At 43.4% G+C, this 24,900-nt stretch overlaps 1 protein-coding gene across 1 annotated transcript in view; it reads left to right on the forward strand.

The window, feature by feature from the left end:
* The first annotated feature begins 7,399 nt into the window (after positions 1–7,399).
* The window catches only part of IRF2 (interferon regulatory factor 2), a 41,222-nt gene continuing 23,721 nt past the window's right edge, over positions 7,400–24,900 (forward strand). Inside the window, exon 1 of the mRNA XM_027735410.2 lies at positions 7,400–7,644. The gene's annotated coding sequence lies outside the window, so the exon portion shown is untranslated. The remainder of the gene's footprint in view (positions 7,645–24,900) is intronic.

Consider the following 24,900-nt stretch of genomic DNA (forward strand, 5'->3'; position numbering starts at 1 on the left):
TTAATAGCCAACAGCTTTCCTCCTCCCTCCCCTCCCAAGACCTCTTTCTTTCACAGTGATAAAGCAACCCTGTCCAGGGTTTTGAGAGTTTTGAGATGTCTTGCACTCACATACCAACTCAGTATCTTTCCAGCTGCATTACAGCAGTTCCTTGGGGAACTCAAGGCAGTTTCCTCAAAAAATTGCCACATAACACCCCAGTAATCCTAACAAGATCGCACTACAACAGCAGATTCTGGGAATAGGTGACTTAAAATTGATGTCAGCTTTTACTATGCCATGAAAGGTTTTCCTGTTCAGCCCCTGACAGTGATTATCCACTTGGCTCTGAAAGAGCCTCTCCCCAGTTACATGGGCTTAGCAAACCTGAGACCAGGGCAACGACCAGAGTGGCAGAAATGACTTGTCAAAAGAGAAATGCAGCAAGATGGGCTGCAGGAGAGATGAGTCATGGGAGAGCTGCACTCCAGAAACAGCTCAGCAGGGCCAGCTGCTGCCTTTCAGAAAATGAACTTGCTGGACTCAACAGGCTAGTACTGGAGCCTCCTCCTGTAGCAGAGGAGCTCAGCTTCAGCTAGTCCAGTGCATTCAGAAGATGCTGTATCTGCTCTTGCTTTGAGTAGATGGTCAGTTGGATGTGCAGAGGCTACGATGAAGCTCTCTGGAGATCAGTATTGCCACATACAATGAAGGCAGTCAGCAGACAGGACTCATTCAAAAATTACTTTTCTATTAATAATTAAACACTGATTAGGAAAGATGAAAGAGCCAAAGCTTTAAAGAGGGTGCTGACTTGGAAACGGATTTATAACTTGTAGTCACCATCTTAACACTGAGGAAAAGAGGCTTAAATTGAATGCTTATAATCACCTCCCCCTTTTTTTTTTCGTTTTGGGGTCACATTGGGCTGTGTTACTGTATGAGCTGGGAAATGCACCAAAGAAGAAAGGCTCAAGCTATATTTAAACAGCCCCCCAAACATGTAGCATTAGAGGCTGCTGCGGGGTCAGACAAGCTAGTGGGCACACAGAGCACTGCCTGTTTTGTCAGCAGGAGACCTCCTGAGGAGGACCTCCCCTTATTGGCATCCCTCTGCCTCCACCACCCTTGAGGGATTGGTAAAGTGTCCACGTCCCATCACCTCCCTGCCAATTCCTATTGCCCAGCACAGGAGTGCACTGGCTTGGACCATGAGATGTGGGGATGGGAGGTGGGGTGCTGGTTCATGCGTGTGGGCACATCTGTCAGGGGATGCCCAGGGCAATCTGGAGAAAGTCGCATGGGAGGGTTGGCTCCTCTGTCCTCCTTAGTTTTGGAGGAGAGGAAAACACCCCTAGCATGGAGTGGGGCCTTCCTCCCCACAAAGCCATGAGCCTTGGCGGGATTTAAGGAAGGCTGTCATCTGCTTTAGACAGTGATTGATGGGGGAATGTGCCTGGTGAGCATTTCTGCAATGAGTATCCCTGGAAAATTTTCTTTACATGTGAAAATGCACTACAAACAGGAAGGTGAAAAGAGAAAAGTCTCTTTCCCCTCAATAAAGAGAACTGACTTGACTTTAACAATAAACAAGTTTTGAATTAATAAATCATGTGTTTACACATGATAAGAAGCAAAGCTCTTAATATCTCATTATTATCCTGAAGAAGAAGTATTTGTTCTGCTTTGTCAAGCCAATAGGTGACATATCACTTATCTTTATATTCTACCTCAGTTTCATTGGGAAAATTGCCATAAAAGCTTCCATTTCAGCAGAACACTCTATTAAAGCAGGGCTAAGCGGGATCACTTTCAGGTATGATCTGCTGAAGCAGCCTGGCTCCCATCCAAGTTTTCTCTGCCAAACTCCAGTCCAGTCCTGAAATGTCAAGATGCTGTACACGATTTTAAAGGACTTCTTTCCTCCCTAAATTCTGCTGTGAGGGCCAAGAGACATGAGTAGCCAAAACTGTCTCACAAGGCGGGTGTTAAGCAAATTCCTTGTACCCTTTCTTCTCTCCTACTAAAGAAAACAAATGGTGTACAGCAGCTGAGCTGGTAGAGGTATGGGCTGAAGTACTGCAGCCAAATAAAAGCAATGACAGATAACGTGAATAGGTGTTATAGCTCTCAGTAGTGTTCTTCTCTGTTGTATATATGTTTTTGGCTCAGGAGACAAGCTCTTCCCACCTATCCATCCTCTTAGAGGATCTGGCTGTCGCCAGACCAATACGACTGGGAAGGTATAAAAATTCCTTAGTAGAAGAGATTTTTGTCATGGGTTATTATTTTATCTCTTGTCTCTTTCTGACCAAGTTCACTAAGGGCTGGGTAAAGCAGTACCTTAATGAGGACATGGCTTTCCTGAAAGTGTGTGAGGCTTCGAGTTGCGATGGAAAAGTTTTATTTTGTGGTCTAGAGAAGCTACTGTTCAGAGATCTGGTCTGAGCAAATAGATTTTTCCATCCTGGAACAGTTTTATGTAATTACTACTTTAATTACTACCAGTGAAAACAAAGCAACCCTCCTACCACCTCATTTCTTAGCAATCAGAAGAACAGCACAGCTGGAATATGAGAGCTGAGTAGTATTCACTAATTTAGACACCCAGTTAAGCCTCTCAAGGGTAGATGTCCCTGCTGGCATAGCCCAACCAAAGACAAAGGAATTATCCCACGGGTGGATTTGCTCTGAAAGGCATTGAGGAAATTCCCTCTTTGTGCTGCCTGAATAGCATTGGGGTGGTGCTGCGGGCACAGAGCACTGCCACTGTTGATGAGGCCCTGCTGCAGCTGGCCAGGAGGCCCACAGCCCTGAGATGACATGGCTGAGCCCCACCAGGAAGAGTCAGGGGTCCACATCCCATAGGAGCAGCCTGAGCAAGCTACACAGTACCCTGCAGCCATTAGAGTGGGAGAAAAAAAGAGGGAAAGACCATAAAAAGTCTGAGTTAAGAAATCTGGGCAAAATGAAGGCAAAGGGGGAAAGGCAGGAGGCTCTCTCTATACACACTCCTGCATGCATATGGAACTTCAGATGCATGAAAGCTCTCTCTGAACTCAAGAGGAATTGCTCATGTCCTTGTATTTAAGGGCCTATTTGCGCAGTTTGGACTTAAGTATTTTTTTCCCCCAGAGGTTGGATGAGGAAGAAGAGACCCAACTGTATCTCCAGTGCTCCACCTTCAACAGTTTGCAAATGCTTCCTGATGTCCACTGCTCTGCCCATTCCCCTTCCCTTGGTAAGGGTGGGGCACAAAAGCAGCCAAAAAGCAACAAACTTTAGTTTCTATGAATTTTAACATGAGCATAAATACTTCTAGAACACTGCAGAAACACCAAAGCCCAGACAATCCTTTTATTTACAACAGTATAAACACAGAGTAAATGAAAAAAAACCCAAAACACAAGAAACCCTCCAACAAATAAAACTTATTTCAGAGAAGAAACTATTACAAGTTGTTAAAGGGTTAGCCAACACTTTTCCATGATACTTAGTATAATGGAATAATAGTAATGATTATTTGTATTACAGTAATATACAACTACTTCAAATTCTTAACTGTATTCAGAAATCTCATGGGGCTTTTTGGTTTTTTTTTTTAATTAGAAAGGTGTCATTACTATCTAGTGTCTAAAATGTCAGTGCAGGAGATTACATCAGCATCAGAATGTTTTTGACAGGACAAATTAAAACTGGAAATAAATATAACTGTGCATTATGTTTAAAAATGGGTATAGGCACTCAGGATGATGTGGGTAATACTATTAAAGTAAGAATTATAGGACTCTTGCAACTGATTTATTTTCTTGGTACTGGCTTATGAAGCAAATTAGCTTTCCCACTTTAACGTACTAGAAAAATAAACAGGTCAGCTGTATGTGAGTAGGTAAGCTTGGGGCCCAGCTCCATTGGAAAATTCAACTGCTCCAATTGTACGTGTGAATAGTCCCAATGCCTGTGACAGTGGTTTTAAGAACCAAAATGATGGTATAGTAAGCTCCACATAAAGACAGGGCAAAACCACAACAACAGCAAAAAGAGAAAATGTCCTAAATGTTATTAACCTTTTCAAAAATATTATTAAACTTTAAGATGGATGGCTTATTAATTTACCTTCTGGAACTGAAGGAATTTCCAGTTTCAAGGTTTTTTTTTCTCACAGAAATGAAAGCCTGGCCAGAATAATGATAGAATAGAATAGAATAGAATAGAATAGAAGGGAAAGCAGGATGCTAATGCAAACAACTGATTCCAGTAGCTGAATCCCTAAAGATGGTGGTTAAAAGTGAGTTGCAAATTTTGGCAGTTCTGCAGAGAAAAAGCTGTGGATATATGATGCTTCTGGGTTAATTTTTCTAATTTTAAAGCTGCCAGGTCTTACTGAAACAGTCAAGTCACAAGAGGTAAAAGTCTCTTTTTGGAGGGAATGGGTCACTGCTTGCTGAAAGTTAAGTTTAGAAAACAAAAGTTGCCCATTTCCCCATTACCATTCAACATTGAAAAAGAAATCACAATAGAAGATTAAACTTCTTGTATATCCTCTGAACTTATGATGCTAGAAGATGTGGAAAGAGATGCCTTTGTTAATACACAGAATGCAGCCCATCAAGACCCTTGAACATGCTCCACTGAGATCAGGTGAAGGTTAGGAGGAAATGGCAAGAATAAGTGGCAAATTCTGCTTAGTGATTTGGTTAGTGTTTCTCAGGGAAGCAAACTGTGTTTTCTTTGACCAAAACCAAATAAAGTCATTCATGAAAGTGCCGTTTTATGAATAAGCAGTCCTCTGAGTGTCATATTAATTTATTTAATTGATGGTAAGCATTTTTTCCACACAGTATCTACTGATACATAAACTACAGTCTTTTTCACAGCTGGCTCATTCTGTGAACAAATTAGAAGGGCATACTAGAAACAACAGTCACTGAGCATTGCAAGAGCCAGCCTCAGATGCTCTTCTCTTTGCTCGGAGGGAGGTGTTGGATCAGCACTGGACACCTGCCCTGCCATGAGCCATTTGCAGGCATTTCCAGACAGGCCTTTTTCAAGGCTACCAAAGAGCTTCTAGCTCCTAGAAATTTGTGGCTTCAGGAGCTACTTTAGGCAGAGTCAGTGTCTTTACATTTAATAGATCCCATGGGGTTTTTTCCTTCTGTGAATGTGTACATGTGCTTTTTTTGGATCCCTCGTGAACTACTGGCACCTCAAAGCAGGACGTCCCACTGTTTAATTACCTGCTGCATGAAGATCCACCTTCCTCAGTTTGCTTTAAATATGCCACCTGCTAATTTCCTTTGATGCTCTCTAGTCCTTATATTTGAAAAGAAAGTAAATAATCCACCTCTACTCCTCTCTGCTCAGGATTGCGTATTCTCTCTGGTCTGACTGTTTTCTGTTGTTTATCACTTCTCCATCCTAAATAATCCTGGTCACATGAATCCTTGAATCACTCTAACATCGGGGTCACTCCATATTTTTTGTTGTGTTTGTTGGTCTTCTCTGAATCTTTGCTGTTTCTGTTACATGTGGGCCAGAGTCATCACTGGGAGGCATATTGCAGCCCTTCCCATTCTGTTCTTTGTGTTCCATCCTGGCATGTCCCACCGGCTTTGTGACAGTTTTCAAACGTTGAACCAATTCTTCCATGAGTTTTTATGACTGCAAGATTGTACTTCTGAGTGGCAACAAGTTGGTTAGAAATTTCTAATTTTCAATCACTTTACTGCTGTCTAATTAACCTTGGCATAGTAACTGTCTCCATCCCGATCAGAGGGCATCAACATGCTACTGTTTTCCTAGTTAGACCTTAAGTCTATAACAATTTGTCTTTAGTTGCTGGAGTTTGCTGCTTTTGCTCCTTTTATAGGCATGAAGTACGTAGCACCCTTCCCCATAGCCACAGCCTAGTTTGACCCTCCTATACACACCGTGTCCTGTCACTACCATGTCCTGCTGATTATCTCCTTTCCCTGCACCTCTCTTCAGTCAGCATGCCAATCTGAAGCCAGGTGTCCCGCGTCCCTCTTTCTCGTTCCACTGTGGCTTCATGGAAATCAGTCCCTCTGGTCTCTTCTCTTCTGGAAGTATCTGGGAGTATCTGCCATATGAATATGACATTTCCTTGCTTCTCCTGCACAGCTGCTCTGGGAAACTGTGTCCCTCCGCATCAGTGTGGACCTCTCCATACTGCTGGGAATGTTTCTAGAGAAGTTTTGAAGGAGATGGTTGATTTTACTGTCCGGCCTAGCACGTTACATATTGCTTCCAAAACCTCTTTCTTGCCCTTTTATATTTGCCTGGTGCACACATGGACCACAGATGCCTTCTAGGCCCCAGTGAGTTTTGGGGGGTGGTAGATTCCTGGCATGCATGGGTCCGTTTCAATCTAAATTATTTTGTGGTTATGTTCTCCTCAGTGCAAGGAGAGCCTTTTCAAAACAGGAGGACTGGTCACCCACAACGCTGGACTCCCTGCCTTGTCATTAACTCAGTGGTCCTCTGCATGGCCAGGGCTGCCACCACAGAGGGTCCTCACAACTCACAGCACCCGGTCAACACGTCCCGCTCCATTTGCTGTCCAGCTGGAGAGTACACAGCTCCTTAACCACCCCGTTGTGCCACCCCCTGCAAACCCCTTGTGTCCCAGCATTCCTCCTACCACTGATGGCCGTGCATCATGTGGCTGCACATGTAGCTATACCACTGGCTTACCCAAATGTATGTATGTACATGCATATAGCATATGTATAGACACGTGTGCATATGAGAAACACGCATACCCCTATGTGTCTCCATATATGACCTCTTGTAATGACTACATTTCATTTCTCCTCCAGTCCCCGGGTGCTCGGGGCCTTTCCTTTAGCATTTATGGCTAGGGCTAGGAATGGCACATTGCAACATCTCCTCAGTCAATTTTATATACTGTAGTTTGAATCGGGATTATCAAAATTCTGCGGAACACTCTTGGTCTCTACACAGACTCCACGACCAACAGCAGTTTACAAAATATCCAAGAGCTCTCCCTTGAAGTAACCCAGCCGCTCGAGACTCGCTGGGTTCAAAGGACCTGAGCTGAAACTGTCCTCGTTGTGGAACCGACCAAAGGCAAAGACAGCACGCGTGTGTACCAGTCCGAGACCACGGCTCCCATCGCAGCAGAGAGGGCAGAGAGGCAGGGTGCGATTCAGCCGGTGCTGGTGGAGCTGCGCGGCAGGGATTGCTTCCCGGTCTCCGGGAAAGCCCGCTTTTGAGCGGGGGGCTTGCGCGTCTCGGAACAGTGCCCCCCGATCGTGGCTGCCCGGGGGCGGCGGCGGAGCGCCGTGGCGGCCCGTGCCGCGCCGCTCTGTGCCGTGCCGTGCCCGGCGCGGCCGTGACGGGCGCAGCGCTTCCGCGCCCGCCGCCGCAGCCCTGCCCCCGCCGCCTGCGCGGCCGGCCCGGCCCGGCGGAGAGGCGGGGGGATTTCCAAGCGCCGGCGGCCTCGCCGCTTCCTCTCCTTGTTTTGCTTTCGATCTGGCCCTCTCTCCGCCCGGGCGGAGGCACTGAACTTTTAGTTTTGCTCCCGCGATTATTCAGCGCCTGTTTTCATTTCCATTTCGCGTCCCCTGGCAACGGCGGTAACCTTGAGGAATTATATAAGGGCCACGAAAACGGGCCGTCAAGGTAATTTTGAATTTTTTTCTAGTTTTCCTATTTCTTTTTTTTTCTTTTATTTCTTTTTTATTTTATTTTTCCGCATTGCCGCCGTTTCCGTATGTAGGGGGGCTCCCGGGCAGATGCGCATCGGTTTTAAAAACAAAAGGTCGGGCTGCAGCGACCGGGGCCGAGCCTAATTCCGCCGCTGCGTTTGGGAAGGGGCTGGGGGAGAAAGGGAGACACGGCCGCGTCGGGGATGGAGCGGGCGGGGGGTACCCGCCGCATCCCGGGTGGGGAGGGAGCTGGGGCGCGGAGACAAAGGCGGGGGCGTCGGATCGGAAGGTCCGGGGCGCGGCAGCGGCCGGGCCGGGCCGGGGTCCCTGCACTTGTTGCAGGGCAGGAGACGGCCGGTGGCTCCGGTGAGGAGAGGGGGGCGCTGGCGGGCGGAGGGGCTGCGGGCGGGGGTCGTTGCGCTGGGAGGGGGGGGCGCTGCCCCCGCCAGTGCCGGGGGAAGGGCGGGAAGGGGGCGCGGCCTCGCGGCCCCCCCGCCCCGCCCCGCGGAGGGCCCGTTACACAAGCGGCGGGGCGGGGCCGCCCCCCACGGGCGGGGGGGTTGCCCTGGGCCCGAGGGGCTGCGGCCCTCGGGGCCGGGGGATCCCGGGATCCCACCCTGCGGGGGGATAGCGGCGGCAGTGCGGCGGGAGGAGATGAGCAGGGCTGGGGGCGGTCGGGCCGCGGCGGAAGGAGGAAGTGGCGCGGCCGCTCTGTTCCCTACAGGAACAGCCTCCGCTGCGGGTACGGGCAGCGCGTTTGCAGGGCGCCATCCTGCCCCGCGCCAGCCAGCGCATGGCCAAGGCCTGGACGTCTGCCCCCTGAGGGAGTCTATGAACCGGGGTTTTGTTTGTGCGCAGCGCCGAAGGCCAAATTCCAAACGTTTTGCTATGTCTGGGGTCAAAGTTGCTAGTACTCGAAGAGTTAGATCCCGCGGCCCAGGTTCCCAGAGATACTTAGGTCTTTAATTCCCGATTGATTAGCGTGAGCACCTAAGCAGCAAAGTCGGTGACTGTCTTACTTATTTAGGCATAGAGCTCAGATAAAAAAAATTCAGAATGCAGAACTTCCTTTCCAGTTAGTGTACGGTTATAATTTATAGCCCAGCTTACCGTGCTAAAGCCTTGGAAGACAGCAGTCTCTTGAAGGTGTGAATAGTTGTAAACTACCTCAGTTTCTGGAGATGAAATACAGCATGTTTATAGTTATTTTATTTGTCTTAATGGGTTTGCATACGGTAACTTTTGCAGAGTGCTTGTGTTAATGCCATAAAAAGAGAGTTGAGTGGAGCAGCAGCATTTAAATTCACCTTAATACAGAATCAGTGACATAAAAGTAGCAGAATCTGTGAGGCCGATGGTTTCAGTCTGAATTGCAGTCTTTCCATGCCACCAGCCCCTGCAGAGACATAAGTATTCTTCTCTGGCCCCTGTCAGTAACATCCCACTGGGGAATTACTTCACCTGCCCCTTGTGTGCTGCAGTTTCTGTTTGCTGGTAAAGGATGTTGAAAGATGTGAATGTGGACTCGTTTGGCACAGTATCATTTTGTCATGGTCATGTGCCATACCGCAGTTCTTCAGCAAGCTACAGACATGGCAAGGTGTGAGTCTGCTGAGCCCTGTGTTATCTCTCTGGGGCTCAGGGTCCCAGCGGGTTGGCAGACATATGTGGGGCGATCAGCCATTAAATTTGGCACATACCTTTGCACTGACACCTGGTTACTTGCTGACTACAGAAGGGTCAGGTTTCAGAAGAAGTCAAGTCAGTCTCTAGAGAAGAGCTGTTCGTCACAGGCCATGTTACATGGAAAGGGGTAGCCAAGAGGTATGAGAAATAACTGCAGGCTGTTAGGAGCAGGGGTTAAAGGCCCCATTCTCCATTGCACGAAGGCCTTTGGTATATGGGACCAAGTGAAGATAGAGACAGAATCTTAACACAGAGTTGAGAAAATGATGGGAAAAAAAAAAGGGAGCTAAGATTCAAGAAGAAATGGAAATATTTTTGCAACAGAAAGATTTTACGTTAGACGAATGGGCTTTATGTAAATAAATTTGCAGCCAGGCTATGTATGCTTTAAATTAAAACACTTACTTATATATACTCTGTGTATATTAATATGTGTTTAAAAATCAAACATTAGGGAACAGCTGATGGGTGAAGAATGTAGAGTTTGCCATGACACATTCTCTTTTGAAGAGGAGCATCATCCCATGGTATTAAAATGTATACGTGATACAACACTTGGAGTATCAGGAACATCATGAATGTTCAGGTATTGTAGAGACAGACATAAAGAGGATAGAGTAACTTGCACGTGCATGAAGTGGGATATTTTTGTTAAAGAGGAAATAACTGTTTGGGGAAATAATATAGGGTCCCGTGAACTGATGATCTAGGTCTGTAAAAAGATAGAGATTAGGGCTGTATGACTGTCTGCCCAACCAAGATTTTGGCAACAACTGTCATCTATTAAGGGAACATAGAGAAGCTACAAGAATAGGAAATACAGTTGTTAATGGGAGGTCTCAGTTGCCCCCACATAGATTATGTCATGTTCCAACATGCAAGTTGCTCAAGTGCAAAAAAAGCAGATTTGCTAGGTGTACCCTGTACAGATAGTCTATGGCTAACAACTCTGGACAAGGTACTAGCAAGAATAAAGTTCAGAATTTTACATTGAAAATCCCAGCCAGCTCTGGAGTGACAGTGATGGCAATGTTCTTAAATTCAGTGTTGCTTTAGGAGAAGTAAAGCCAAGAGTTGTGGCAGTGTTTAATTTTCCAAAGTAAATCTTCATAAGGCTAAGAAAGAAATTAATCAAATGGTGAGAGGCAGCCAAAAGTGTAAAATAGTTGCAGTTGGCATGTAATTCTTTGAAGACACTAATAGTAAAGGCTCAGGGCAATTGCATGGCATTATGATCAGAAATACCAAAAAAGCTGATCATGCTGACAAGCAAAGGAGCTCAGTAAAAGTAAAAAGATGTCTTTCAAATGTTGAAGGTTTGTCTTCAGATGGGAAAGGTGGAAAAGAGCATAAGATCTGTGTTAAACACGGTAAGGTAGGCCAAAAAGAGTCATGGAACAAGCTGCTGAAGACATGAAAACAATTAGAAAATGCTCTTTGAAGTGCATCAAAACCAGGAAGGCTGCTGATGAGTGATCTATGTGTAGAAGGAGTGCCCAAGGAAGATAAAGTCATAGCAGAAGAGTGAAAAAATTCTTTGAGCCTTGCTTCAGCGAGGAAGAGTTTTAAGGCGATTCCCTTGCAGGAGGCTTTTTCTTTTTTTAAGGAACGAGCATGTTGGAGAATTTTTCCTGAAGGGAAGTGTCTGTAAGAGAGGGTATCAGATAAACCATTGAGAAGGATGAAGTAGAAGGCAGGAGGTGATACTTGTTGAAGAGTTTTGGAGAAACTTAAAATAGGAAGTTGCTAGTACATTGCCTGTTGTGTGTAACGCGTTGCGTAGGCCTGCCTTAGTGCTTCAGGAATAGAAGGTGACAAATGAACTGTCAGTTTTTCAGGGTTTCTGGGGAGACTGACAACTCAAGGATGGGCATTTTTGTTTGCTTTTTTGTTCACCAGGGATTAGTGAATGGTACTAGTGAACATGGGTATAAATGTGATACGTTGACGAAGACTAGGCGACTAGGCTGGACTTCTGTTGCCAAGGAGTTGTGCATCGTGACTCTTCTAGCATTCTCTAAAGGAATTGCTGAGCTGTTGTCTGGTTGATACAGTCCTTATTAAAGCAGGGCCAGTTTCAGGATGGGATCAGTTTGCTCCGAGGTGTACAGTCATGATCATTTTGCTCAGTGAAAGGAGGTTACCAGTTGTACCCCTCCTCCCAAGTCTGCCCAGGGTCTATGCTGTATAAGGGTTGGAAGAGGGGATAGGTGGTAGTGATTTAACAAGTTTGCTGGCTGTATTAATTCATTCAGAGCATGAAAATCCCAAAGGCTGAACAACAAAGCCTGCAGAAGAATCTTATATTGCAAGTCCAGATGTACGTTTGCAAATGAAGTTCAATACAGGCCAATGTAAGTGTAACGCGCATGGAAAGGAATGCAGTCTTAACTTTCTGTTCACAAGGGTGAAATCTGAACTGATTTTTTACTCAATAATCCAATGAAAAAATTAGCTCTGTGCCAAGATGTGGCTAAGAAAGGAGAGGGCATGTTAGAAATTATTAGGAAGGAGTAAAAATAGAAATAGAAAACACCATTGTGCCATTAGAAGTCCGTGGTGCTCCATTCTCCTGATTCAGGATTTAGTGAAAGTTGCTAAGCTGCAGAGAAGGGCGTCAAAGATGATCAAGCATATGAAGGTGCTTTTGTGAAAGAGTAAGTAGCTTGGAAAAGAAGTGACTGAAGAAGTTGTGGGGATATTCTTTAAAATCATTAGTGTTGTGAAGATAGTGAGTAGGTAAGATAAATGAGACCCAAATAAAATGTTGAGACGTAGCTTCAAAACAACAGATGATTATACAATACATAAATTGTGGTGCTCATGGCTACTGTGTGTATGTCAGGAGTTTACTTGTGTTCATGAGTGATTAGGCAGTCTGTGGGAGAGAAACTTGCTGTGCAGCTTAGAAGTCAGAACAGTTCAGTATCAAATTTTGGGCACTGATTGCCCACAAAGAATTACTGCAGGTGCTGATCAAGAATTATTGCTGAAAACTGCTAATAGAAACTTCCACTGAGAAGCATAAGTTATGGTCCATTTGCAGATAACACAGAGAAGCAGGGCCACCTATTGTCATTTGATATGTGAATCTTGTGGTATAAGATCTTATGAAATTTCCAGGGGAAAAAAATAAAACATCTATGATGATCCTGTTTAATCTGTGCTTGTTGCCCCTGCACTTGTTAACCTGACAGCAGTTACAGTAAGGTTAAGTACATCCTGTGTACATTTAACATTGCATTGGAGTGGTACCCCTGCAAAATTCTTCTGATATTTGCATATTAGAACCTCAACTTGTATTTTGTGCATATTGTACTGAAAGTCATGGTCCATTTGTTGGTAAAGACATAAAACTAATCACGTGTTACTTATCTCTGTGACTCGTTTGTAAAGATTACTCTTTTGAAACTCCGTTCTTCAAAGGCCTGTAATGATTGTGATATTGAGGGCATAAACCATAAGGCAGTGTTTACAGAAGTTTTATTGTAGTTTATACTGCTACAAACTGATTAGTGCAAAAGATTTTCTGGTTTGTCCTTTGAGATCTCAAGTGCAAAAGCAAAACACAAATAAGCAAGCTGAAGAGATTCTGGCTACAGCAAACGAGAGGATTCGTTAAGTTGCATATTCCTTATATATGATTAATATTATGGAAAAAATCATTCTGTGCAATTAAATAATTTCCCCTTGGGTTGTTTCGTTTGGTTTTTTTTTTCCTCCAGAAGTTTGTTGGAATTGTATGAACGTTATTCCATGTATTGACTGTGTTTGAACTCTTGTGTTAAGATTAAAATAGATTACCATAGCCATTAAGAAAAACTGAAATTAATAATTGGCAATTAGTGGAAGGGAAACCATGTTAACACTTTAGAGCTTAATGTTGGCCTGTATGTATATAAATATATATATGCAGACATACATAGTGACATATATATAAAAATATAAAATGAAGATGTTTTGTATCTAGCATAAAGAATATACTGTACAGCACACATTTTTTATTGATAAACTGTAAAAAAGGTTTTAAAACTTGCTCTTCTAATTAGTGCTAGATATGTTTTCAATTTCTTGGAAGCTGATGAAAAATTACTGTTTTTTTAAATGACCTAGAGAGAAAAGAAAGAAATGGGAACCAGTACAGTAATATTTACTTTCTTAATGTGTAATATACTGCAAGCCCAGCTTCGTGTATATTGGAAATCTTCTGACCCTTTTGTTTGCTTGGGGGCAGATTGCAGTAAATGTACAGTAGTCTTTAGTACAAGGCAAACATTTTATCTTGTTGCAGCTTGGACACAGGCATCCAGTAGCAAATCCGTCTGCATGTGGCATGTTTTTTCACCCCTGGTACAGAACTAAATTTTAACTCTTAAGTTATTTTAACATTCAGTTGTTACTGTATAGGTTGCTAGCTTTCAAGATAAACTTGGAAGTAATAATTTCCATTTTCCTGGCTATTAAAGAGTACAGCAGGTTGCGGTTTGATAGTTTTTCAGCTAACCTTTACAGGCTTGGTTTGTAGCTCGCAGCATATCTCTGGTGTTAGGAATGGAGTTAAGGTGTGGCAAAGGCAAAAGTGTTTAAATTTATCCTTTGTTTTGAACTGCACGTGGCAGTGGATGTTGTCTAACCATTTCCTTTCTGCTTTAAAATTATTTTACATTTTAGAGACTTAGATACTTAACGTTGATACAGCACAAAAGAAGGAAGAGTTGCTTACGCATTTGGTTTTAAAAAGTCTGAAGTGTGGTTAAGTTCTGCTTTTTAACATGAATGGAGGGATATGTGTGACTTGAAGGGCCTGATGAGTGCACAGAAGACAAAGCCTGTACTGTAATATTCCTCCTGTACTGTAATATTCCTGTTGATATTGAACATAGCTTGACAGCATTCCAGGCAAGCCTCTTACAGATAATGCCTTAGTTGTTTAATAAATTAAGGTAGCAGTAAATTTAGGTCTTTATGTGCATTTCATGGAGATATGTGTATATAACACACGTTTGGTGCATGATGTGGGCTTTTGTGTATTTGGTGCACTGACTGCTCTTTTAAGGTCTTTTGTTGAATTATGTAAATGGATATGCAACTGAGATATGAATCAAGTGGAAAATACTGAAGTACTAAATTTTTTGGAGTAGGCATATAAATTTGTAAAATCAAAACTAAACACCCTCACCCCCAAACACTTTCCAAAATTGTGACAGCATATTAAAAAGTTTACCTAAATAAAAATAATTCCACAACAGGAAAACAGACAGGATAGGAGACTAATGTTTTTAAATGACTGAAGGCTTGCCTGCAGCATCTGAAATCCCAACAGTGTTACAAGAAAAAGATGAAAGCAAAACTTGAGGATAAATTGAAACCAAATATAAACAAAAGTGAAACTGACTCCATTGGTTTTCATTTCCCAGTTGGCAAAATGAAAGAATAAACACAGAGCAAAGAAGCATGAGAGCTGAACTGGAAAAATTAGTTCATTTTTACTATTTATTTCATGCTTTGGTAAATTTGACTGCTGCATGGCAGCAAACTACACAGTAGGGAATAGGAGCTGCACTCCTGGTTTTTCCAGGTACCACTTTTTGCAGCCAGAGGTCTGGTCAACAGCCCTGCAGTATGGGAAAAGTGGCGTGTTCTTCAGTCACGGAAGTACCGTTTTGAAATGCTGTGGCAAACATGTACAGAAAGTACAATGGAGGTGATGACATCCCGTGTGATGAAAGGGAGTCATTCATTCAGCTGGTAGGTGCGCTTGAATTTTATTCATGTTGAGGTTCAAGTTGTTATAGGATCAGGTATAAAATATGTGGTGTGCTTTTTTTTTTTGCACCCCACCTTTGAGGTCATCCTCTTAGATCTGGGGCAGATCAACGGTAACCAAAAGATCTTATCTGGTGTCAGCTTTGCTGATGACATGAAATGACTGCGAATGATTTCACTCCGTTTCCACAGATGAGTCAACAGCTAGAAGGTCCTTTTCAACCTTGAGAACTACCCGATTAATCAGTCAAAAGATGGCCAAACGTTGGGTGGCCATGTAGGCTCAAGTGAACGTCCTTCTCATATGTAGAGACGTGTTCCTGGGCCATATCTACAAAAAGTTTGGGTGTTGATGAGAAGCTTGGACAATCACTGCTCTGCTGAAGATACTCATTCTGCTGGGCTGAAATAAAAGAGAGTTAAATTCCAGAGGTCTAATTCTCACACATTTGAACACATTGCATTCAAGCATATAAAAACTAAATGCTTTGGATGCCAAAACCATTCTGGAGATTTGAGATTGATGAGGGAAGCCGAAGAAGACTAGCTTTGTTTAATTTAATAATATTTATCCAGCTTAGATGAGAAATGAAGACGAGCTGAGTTGTCTCACTCTAGCTCAGTAGTATTTTAGGAAACTTCCAAGATAGAAATAGCTGCTAGAGATCTCAAATGGAGGCTGTCTAATTGGTGTTGGTCTGTGGTCTACACAAAAGCTTTAAATTAAAACCACACTTTGTAACCAATCCTATTACCTATTCTTATCCTGTATGTCCTGTGGCAGAAGAAAGAGTAGCATTTTTAGAAAAAGGAGAATTAAATCATACCATTTTAACAAGCACAAGTACAAGCACTTAATACTTGCCACTCTTTAAGTGCAAGCCTTTCAAATGTGTGTACAAGAGGAAGACATTTCTCTCTTAAATTCTCCAGTGTCAAGCAGTATCTCTGTAATAACTAATTCAATTTATTTTTTGTGCTCAACACATCTGCTTCTTTCATGGTGCTATTTTTGTAACCATAAATACATTCATGTGACAGACATGTTTCCAGCTTGCCGTGTGGATGATTCAGAGAATCCCAGCCCCCAAGTCTGTGCCTGCTCTGATCTGTCTGTAAAGTGTCTAAGTAATCGAGAGAGTGTTTTTTACAAATCCAGGATAGTGTATACTTTTCTTTAGTACTTTCTCTTGGAAGTAAAGGAAGCCCTTTCATGAAAGGGCTGGGTTTGCTGCTCTCTGTGAGGTTAGGCAGAGGTAGTTTATGTCTTTTGCTCTCGGATCTGGGTGTTCTGCTCGCGATTAGAAGTTTGGGTAGCAAAGGTGTAGGTGTGGGTTAGCTATTAACTTCAGTGGTAGAAACTGCCCTTGCCCAGACAATAAAATGAAAGCTTTAAGCAAATATTAAATCGCACTTTAGCGTAGTGTGCAAATAGTTTTTGCTGTGAGTTGCAGAACAGTATGTTATACAAACAAAGGTAGCTGTGAGAAACAAGCCCAATCAGAGCAAGGTGGATTACATCAGGTGCAGGTCATGGCTGGTGAATGTGAAAACTCTTCCTTGAACACATTTCTCTCAGTGTTTGCTATCTGGAATAATTTTTTTTGCCTCTCTGAGTGTCTCTAAAATGTCATTGTCTTTTTGCTATCTTGCCTGAGCCTCACAAGCTGTTAGTGTGGGAACACTGAGATTAAGCCCTTTTGGTTTACAATGGCTGTTTTTCTAATATATAGCACCCTATAACGTGCTTACCCTATAAAGCATTCACCCTATACTTAGGCAGAGAAATGCTAGGCAGGACATGGAGATGAAGACTGCCCAGTCTTGCAGGTACTTGCATGCATGATTTCCCACTGCTTTCAGAGGGACCCATGTAGGAAATGTGCTTGTTAAAAGTTTTAGGGATGTCTCCTGTAAACCTAGTCACGGATCTCATAAGAGTGCGGTGGTCCAACAGAACAATGCTGTTGAGTTGCATCAGTGAAACAATCCTTGATAATTGTTTGAGCCTTAATAGCCTTACCGTTTTCACCAGGCTGGAAAATTCTTTATGAATCAGGTGTCAAATGCTGAGTTTTCCTGGCGGCTTTAAAGAACACACAGGGTTTGGCTTCCATGGATTCCAACTGACACAGCTAAGCAGCAACACTAATATGTGTGGGTATTCAGGAGTGGATTCATGTGTGAACTTTTAATTCAGGAATAAAATTGATTATTTGGGAGATAACTGCTCCCCAGTGCAAGGAATTAATTACTCCCTGAAAACCATGCTGGCAGATTTCTTCTTGTAAAAAAGCCCTTCCCAAACTTGTCTGAATGAAGTACAGCTCTGCTACTGAAAAGTCACCTGTCTTCTAGGCAGCTTTTGGGAGAAAAATAGTTAGATATCCCAGATACTGGGGACAAATCGTGGTCAGACATTAGATCTAACACAAAGTTTAAGAAGGAAACAAATCAGGTATTGGACTGATTATTATAATCAAGTTATGGCTGCTTTTGAGATTCCTGAAGGAGGTGGCAGGGGAAGAGTCTTCTGTAGCCACATGCTGTTATCACTTGCACAGACCTGTTGACATCCTAATGCCACCAGAATCTGGCATCTCCCGTATTCACTCCCTAGAAGACCTGGGAAACAAATGAAAGAGACCCCCAGAACACAAAATATTCTTTCAAAGCTTAAACTAAAGCAATCACTTTGTATTGTCACCAGACTTGCAGACACTGAAATGTATGCAGGTGATCATCATGGCAAGGATACTGCAGAGATGATCTTTAGCAATCTGTTAGAGGCCCTGGGCCAAGTTCCCAGCTGAGGTAAGTTGCTGCCATGCCAGAGAAGTGAATGGTCTCAACCACAGGCATTGTGTTGTTCAAGTGTTATGATAGTGTTCAACATACAAGCCAGTGCAAGGGAAATTTCGTTGTCAACATTGAGAGGCTGAAGCGTTGTTTCATTATGGCTAAGTCCAGAAGAAAAAAACAGCCTTCTGGGTCTACTGTATTAAAATAAGATGGATTTTCTTCATGCACTTCTAGTCTGCAAATCCAAGGGCTATCTTTAATGATGCCTGAGATCACTGCAAAATAACAACTCATGTCTTTGCTGCTGAGGGAGAATAAGCTTTGCAAGGAAACCAAAGGAAAGAGTCTGTTTTGATGTGTAATGTCTGAATCTCAGCCAGGGCATGTTAACACCCTTTGGGTGGAACAGAAATGCTATAGGGCTGATGAAACACACTTTATATACAGTATGAGTTCCCATTGTATGTTTTCCTGGGCATGTTTATCATGTAGTCTGTAATGCTGATTTCAATACACCTTTGAGGTATTTTCTGCCTTTGTTTTGTTTGGGATTTTGTTTGTTTTTTTTCTTCAGGGCAAGTCAGATTGGTTGTTTTTTGCCCTCTGTCCCTTGAGGATGCAAGGGCTTTTCTTCCTTCTATCTTTGTGTATCTTTCTTGGGTAGAGCAGCATGAGAGGAAGGCATAATGAATGCTTCCCTCCCCCTCCATCTGCCTTGCACTGAGGTGGGCACAACCTGGCCCCTGCTTTGCAGGGCCTTGGAAAGTTGGGTAGCTGTCGAATCTGTGATGCAGCAGCCTGGTCTCCCAGGTTTTTCACCACCCCACAGAGTTTTCCTCTTGACAGCCATGGTCCTGTTGTAGCCCTGCCACATTTGATTCGGGAATCTAGGGGAGCAGGTGAAGTACTGCTCATTGGTTGCCTGTACAGGTTCTTCCTAATGGCCGGGCCATGCCTTATACTAGTCTGCCCAGGACCTGTGCCCTCCCACCCTGCCTGCTCTCCAATTCTTTGCTTTCTGGCCTGTCTTGGTGGAGTTTCCTCTTTCCTGCAGGCACCTGGGCAAATAAGATACCCCCTTTCCTGGCTGCAGTGAATTATTTTTCTTGGTGATGGATAGGAAGGATATAGCATGATCACGATGTCTTTTCTGCTGCCACCAAATTGTTAGGAAAGGGCAGGAAAAATACTGCCATTGCTGCAGTGTGGATCAAGCGTTACAGCCAACACAGGAGCTGGTTCTGTGGAGCAGTCAGCCATGGCATGTACTTTAAGGGAATGCAAGGCAAGAGGTGCTTCGTAAGAAGCAAATCTGCCAGTGATGTTTCTCCCATCCCTGCCTGTTCAACAGGGCATCACTGACAGAATAATGGTAGGGAATAAAAGAGGCAACATTATATGCAATTAAAAGACCAGAGAGGGTAGGTTTTGCATTCTAACTGTCCATCAATCCAGAAAGTTTCTTACAGATTTTTATGTGTTTTCCTGCTTTGTATCTGTTTTCTAAACCAAGAGCTTCAGGATTTTATTTTGAACCTGTAACCTTTGCCCCTCTGAGAACAACAATGCCCACTTTTCCTCAGAACTAGTCTTTAATTATGTATTTTGCTGTTGGTTCCAAAAAAAGATACGGATATTTGCATGATTTGGGATTATGAGAAAGAAGGCATGTTAACTCTGCTTCTGCAGCATCAGTGGTAAGATTCTCCTCTGCCTCCTGGCAGATGGAAAATGCACCAGGCAGAGGTCTTGTCAGGTGTCTGAAGTTGAAGCCGCTGAGTAAAGTGGACTTCTGTTGTCCTTGTTTCAGTATCAATCTCACATTTCTGAAGTATTTCTGAGCAGGTGAGGCAAGCAAGTTTTCTTATGTGGGAGGAGGCTCTATCCCTCTGATGAGTTTGACTTCCAAGCAGGGCTTTGCTCGGAGTATGTACGGTTAAACCTTTCAAAGGGACATTCACAGTAGAATAGCTGAGAAAAGTGACCCTATATGCAAAATCCCATATGAAGGCAGAGTCCGGTCTGTGACCAAAGGGCAGAATTTTGCTCCAAGTACTGTTCTTTAAAAAAAGATCATGTTTCCTTGTATCCTGGAACAGTCTTGGCACAGGCGCAAATACAGAACCCAGTTCTCTGAATCCTAAAATTAGCATATGGTCTCATTTCAGCATATCTCTTTGGTCACACAGGATGATTGATGCTTTTCTGAACTGCAGCAGTGTTAGCAAACAAAGGAAATAGTTTAAAAGATTATCAGCAAAGCACAAGTACAAGATAACTTTAAAAAAAAATATTGCCAGTTCTTTATTTGCTGAAAAAAGAGAAATAGATACTATGCAATGTTCTGCACGTGTCCTCTAGGGAACAGATGTTTTTTCACAGCTTTGGGGAAAGGCTGTGACGTACTTCACAAATGCACCTCCAAGGTTCTTATCCCACCTTACCTTCTCAGAACCATTAATAAAATTTCCATATACTGACAAATCTTTTAACTGGGTATTTTGTGATGTAGAAAGAAGAATTGCTTTTCAAGACCTGTTTTTTTTTTTTTTAGTTCCATACAAATATATTTTTTAATAAATATCCACAGGCATAGAGTAGCTTGTGGTTTTGGGATAACCTTTGTGCTTTTTCAGTTATCCAAATGCTACTAGAATGAAACTGAAGGGAAGAGAACATCTTGTACTGCTCAGATGTAATGCCTGCCATGCCGTTGCTTTCACTTTCTGTCTACAGCTACGGCAATTTTAGTGAAGAGCTCTTGGTTCTCAAAGGTTACACTTTCTGTGTGGCAGGATTGTTATCTCCTTCAGGGAAAAAAAAAGTCAGAATTGCTAGAATGTTTTAGCAGTGAATAGGGAGGACTTCAAGCTCTTTATTAAACATTATGGAGTGAAAATATTTATATGTATATACAGATTGCAGCCATCACTTACATATTTTCTACTGTCTCTTTAAAGATGAATAGCTCTTGAAAATAATTAATATTTTTCTGCTATATCTTTATATATAATTGAGTGCTGTGAGTTTCCTTCTGAAGAGTCTTGCATAAAAAAATCTTAGAAAAATACATCTTAAAAAGAATGTGTATATAGTTGAATTTCAGCATGGTTTACCGTGCCTTTAAAAATTCTGTGGTGACAGCTACCTACTCAATGCCCTTTGTGTAACTACTCCAAAAAATGTGTTTCCCATCCTTACATCATTAGGACTCTTCTTTCGGCTGTGTCTGTCTTAAGAAACCAGCTTGCGTGCTTCACCCCAGGCTGCTGATGTGATCTCCTGGTAGAAAGCTCATTTTCAAGTGCAGCATGCAGTAGCAGTGTGATTCACTGGCCTCTTCCAGGCTCCATATTCCTAATTGGACTACACTGGCACCAGCTCCAGTAGATCCTATGCCTTCTGCTCTCTGCAGCGCTCTTCCTCCATATCACACCTGCAGGGTTAGGACAGGTTATAGCTTGTTGTGGGGTAGCCTCCACCATATTTTTGCAGTTTCTAGTTGGAAAAAATAGGCTGAACTGACCACACAGTAAATAAAGCTTTGAAAAAGGTCAAAATAATCCCTCCATAAACCATGGCATCAGCAAATCCATGAGCCATGGTTGTCACACGGGAATGTCCCAGTGGCTTGCCCCTCCAGACATGTGTTGGGGGTTGGTATCTTGCATGCTCGGCACTTGTTTAGGAGTAATTTTATTGATGTCTGAATGTCCATCGATACATTTAAGCTCCCACCACCAAAAAGGCAAATGCCCCCTCTAAGAATGAGGCAGGTGATAAAAATGGAGTGAGAAAAGGGAAATTCAGTCTTAATACATTTTTAAGAGTCATAGTTAAAAATAGTGGTTCTTGAAGACTGGCTGTCTTAAGAATGGCAAGTGTTCATAAAATGATTTCCCAGCAGGTAGCCTGACTTCCAATGTCTCAAGGAGCTCCTCTTTTCAGATAGGGCAGAAAAAGAGTTTCTTAGGTCCCATAAGCAGTTGAATGTGTTTCTTGACAATTATTCTTCCCTTCCTCCACAATGGAACAGTGATAAACCAGAAGAAAAAACAAACAGGAATTATTTTCAACATAATGCCAGAAAGTTTGACTCCTGCCTTAATACTCTGGGAGTATTAAGCATTTTCCTGTGTTTTCCCCAAAGAGATGCTGGGGTTCAGTACTATCCAGGTTTGAAGCTATGGTCTAAAAGCACAGAAGCTTTATTAGTGATTTTGGCTTAAGGGGTTCCTCCCTGACCACCCCAGCTGCTCCTTCCCACTCCCACGCTGGAGTTTCTTCTTCTGTTCGTTCTGCTGTCACACATGTCTTTGAGCAGGATGAGAACCACGGTCCAGGCTCAAACAGATGAAAAAGACCCTACAGAAAGAGGGGTTGCTTGTAAGCCTGCTAGGTTCCTGGTCTTGTTCAGAAAGCTGCCTATGCGAAGAGTAGCATTAGTGTGCAGCAAAATTGAGGTGGGACTGAAGGGTGATGGAGTGCCAGGTGCTTCTTTGCCACTGGTGAGCTGGTGCTGCTCCTTCCCTCTGCAGCCCCACCTGACTCTGCTCTTCTCCCTGGCCACCCCCATCCATGGTCTCTCTAAGGTGTGGAGAAAGATGGTGTCAAGTGACCCATGGCAGGCATTAAGCCATTTTTCTCCCAGTTAACCTGAGTGTGAAGGTTCAGGCAGGCAAAGATAACCAGGTTTCTGAAGAAGTTTGCTTAGGCCAGTGGATGGGTACCCACAGCTCAGGACATCATGGTGGTGGTGAAGCAAGTGGGAACTGGATGCCTTGGCAGCTCTGAAAGTATTGTTAGAAGTCAACTTGCCCTCTGGTACAAAAAATACAGACAGCTGCATGTAGCTTCTTCTAGGTGTGAATGTGCAGGGGAAGTGCAGGTTGACCAGGAATGGGAGATAAATGCGTAGGTGCTTGTGGTTTTACAGCCTGCTCCACATTGTAAATGTTGATGTTTTGTTTTCCTTAAAAGGGTGGACTGTTTCTGCTTTTTTCTTTCAGCTGGGTAAACACTGGAGAGAGGCTGGAGCAAGGAACTTGGCATGCTTGCTGTTTTGTACGGCTTACCTTAGTGTCTGGCTGGCTTTGTAGATTTCTTTTATAATTAATATATTCTAGTGGGTGGTGAAGCTGGCTTGGTGTTAGGTAATGAAATTTTACATGCCTTTGCTGCTTGTTTTGGAGAATTTCAAAGGTCTTTTCAAACTTGAATGATTCTTAATGTCAGGTGATTGATTCTGTACTCACTGAGGGATGGACTTCAGGTTCTCCCACCTGGAGCCATTGAATAAGACTTTCAAGTGCACCTATTAACCCTGCTTATTGTAAGGCAGAAGCTACTTTTAAGGCACTGCAGAAGTTGATGTTTCTTTCTGTACACATAAATCTTGTATTTGTCAGCTCTGGAGAGGAGATAATGGCACCTTCATTTCCCACAGGCAATTACTTGGTAGAGTTGACTTGATGTTTTCATCAAAAGGGTGTTGTTGATGTGCAACTGCAACTGCAAAAAAACCCACTAAATTTTAGCGTTATTGTGGTCAGTACTGTCCTGAGGCAGACAGGTCTGGGGTGTCTTCTGAAGACATCCAGCTTTATTTTCGGCATCATGGGCTCTTAGAGGAGCACTAGGAGGGCTGTTTTGATGAGCAGAAGCATAATGTGCTTGCCCCTCTGTGAAAGACATAGCCCCAGAAGATGCCCACTTTCCCCCCCACCTGAACATCATTGTGGGGTCATTTTTAGCTGGGTTTGAATTTACTTTCAGATAAATATGTCTTGGGAGCCACTCCTCCCTTTTCATAAGCCAGACTTCTCTTCTGATTACGTTGGATTAATCTACCTTGGTGTGGGTGATGGATGTGAAGGTGTGTGCTGACAGTTACAAGTACTAGTCCCAGAGGAGTCCCAGGGTGCTGAAAAGGAGATGAGCACCACACCACAGCATCTGCAGGGGAGCAGCTGGGGAAGCCCCCAGGGATGTGGGAGGGAAGAGACAGACTGGCTCAGCTGTGCCGTTTGGGGCAAAACCGGCTTCCTTGTAGTAGCGATTGTTGGCAGCTTTCTCATTTCCTGAAATGTATTGCTTTTGCACAAAGGCAGTTTCTGTTTCTCCCATGTTTGCCTGTCCCAAGTGGGATTTGTTGCTGCTGCTTTCAAGATGACTTTTCTGCCTTCTGTCTAATTTGTTTATTTAGATGGGTTTGAAATTTGTCTTAAGGGCTCATTACCCAGAAAATAAGTCTGACTGCTAAATGGGAACACTCACATATTGAGTGTTGAATCTGATGCACAGTGTTTCCAGGAATTGTCTCAAAGTGCATGCATACTTAAAGATACCTTACAAAGAAATGCATCTGTTGCACTACTTGTTTCTTCGTTGTCAGACAAATAAAAATTTACTCATGATTTTAGTACATTTCCATTTGCATTTTTCAGCTTTGACTCAAACTGTAGTAGGGGAAGGTGGTACAAATCTCCTATACACATTCTGCAACCTGGATGAGGGTTGCTGGTGCCAAGGGGAGGGGGCTGCAGTGGCACAGCGGGCTGTTTGCCGCTGACCTGGGGGCTGAGAAAGCTGTACCTGCATCACCCTCACCCAGAAAACAGCTTCCCTCTTGCACAGAGAGGGGATTTGTACAAGGGCTCAGCCACTGTTGGGTCCTGGGGTTTGCTGTTTTTGTGTGTCTGATGTGTACCTGAAAGGGAGCTGAGCAGTTGCAACCATTTTCTGAGCTATTTTAGAAATTCATAGTTAACTGCAACAGGCTGCAGCTGAAGCGCAAGTGACCACTGCACACAGTAGTAAGCAAAATGCCAATATGTTTGCTAAGAGATTAGTGTGAGCATGGCTGCTGGTAAACTCTCTGAACACATCAAAGAGCCTTATTGTTGCACTCAGGTTTTAATTCCTTATTAGTTTCAGGAAATGTCCTCAGAGCAATGAGAGGAAACTTTGAACGTTT

Source organism: Pipra filicauda, unplaced genomic scaffold, assembly GCF_003945595.2.
Source record: "Pipra filicauda isolate LSUMZ 115617 unplaced genomic scaffold, ASM394559v2 scaffold67_size6003252_pilon, whole genome shotgun sequence".
NCBI classification, from domain to species: domain Eukaryota; kingdom Metazoa; phylum Chordata; class Aves; order Passeriformes; family Pipridae; genus Pipra; species Pipra filicauda.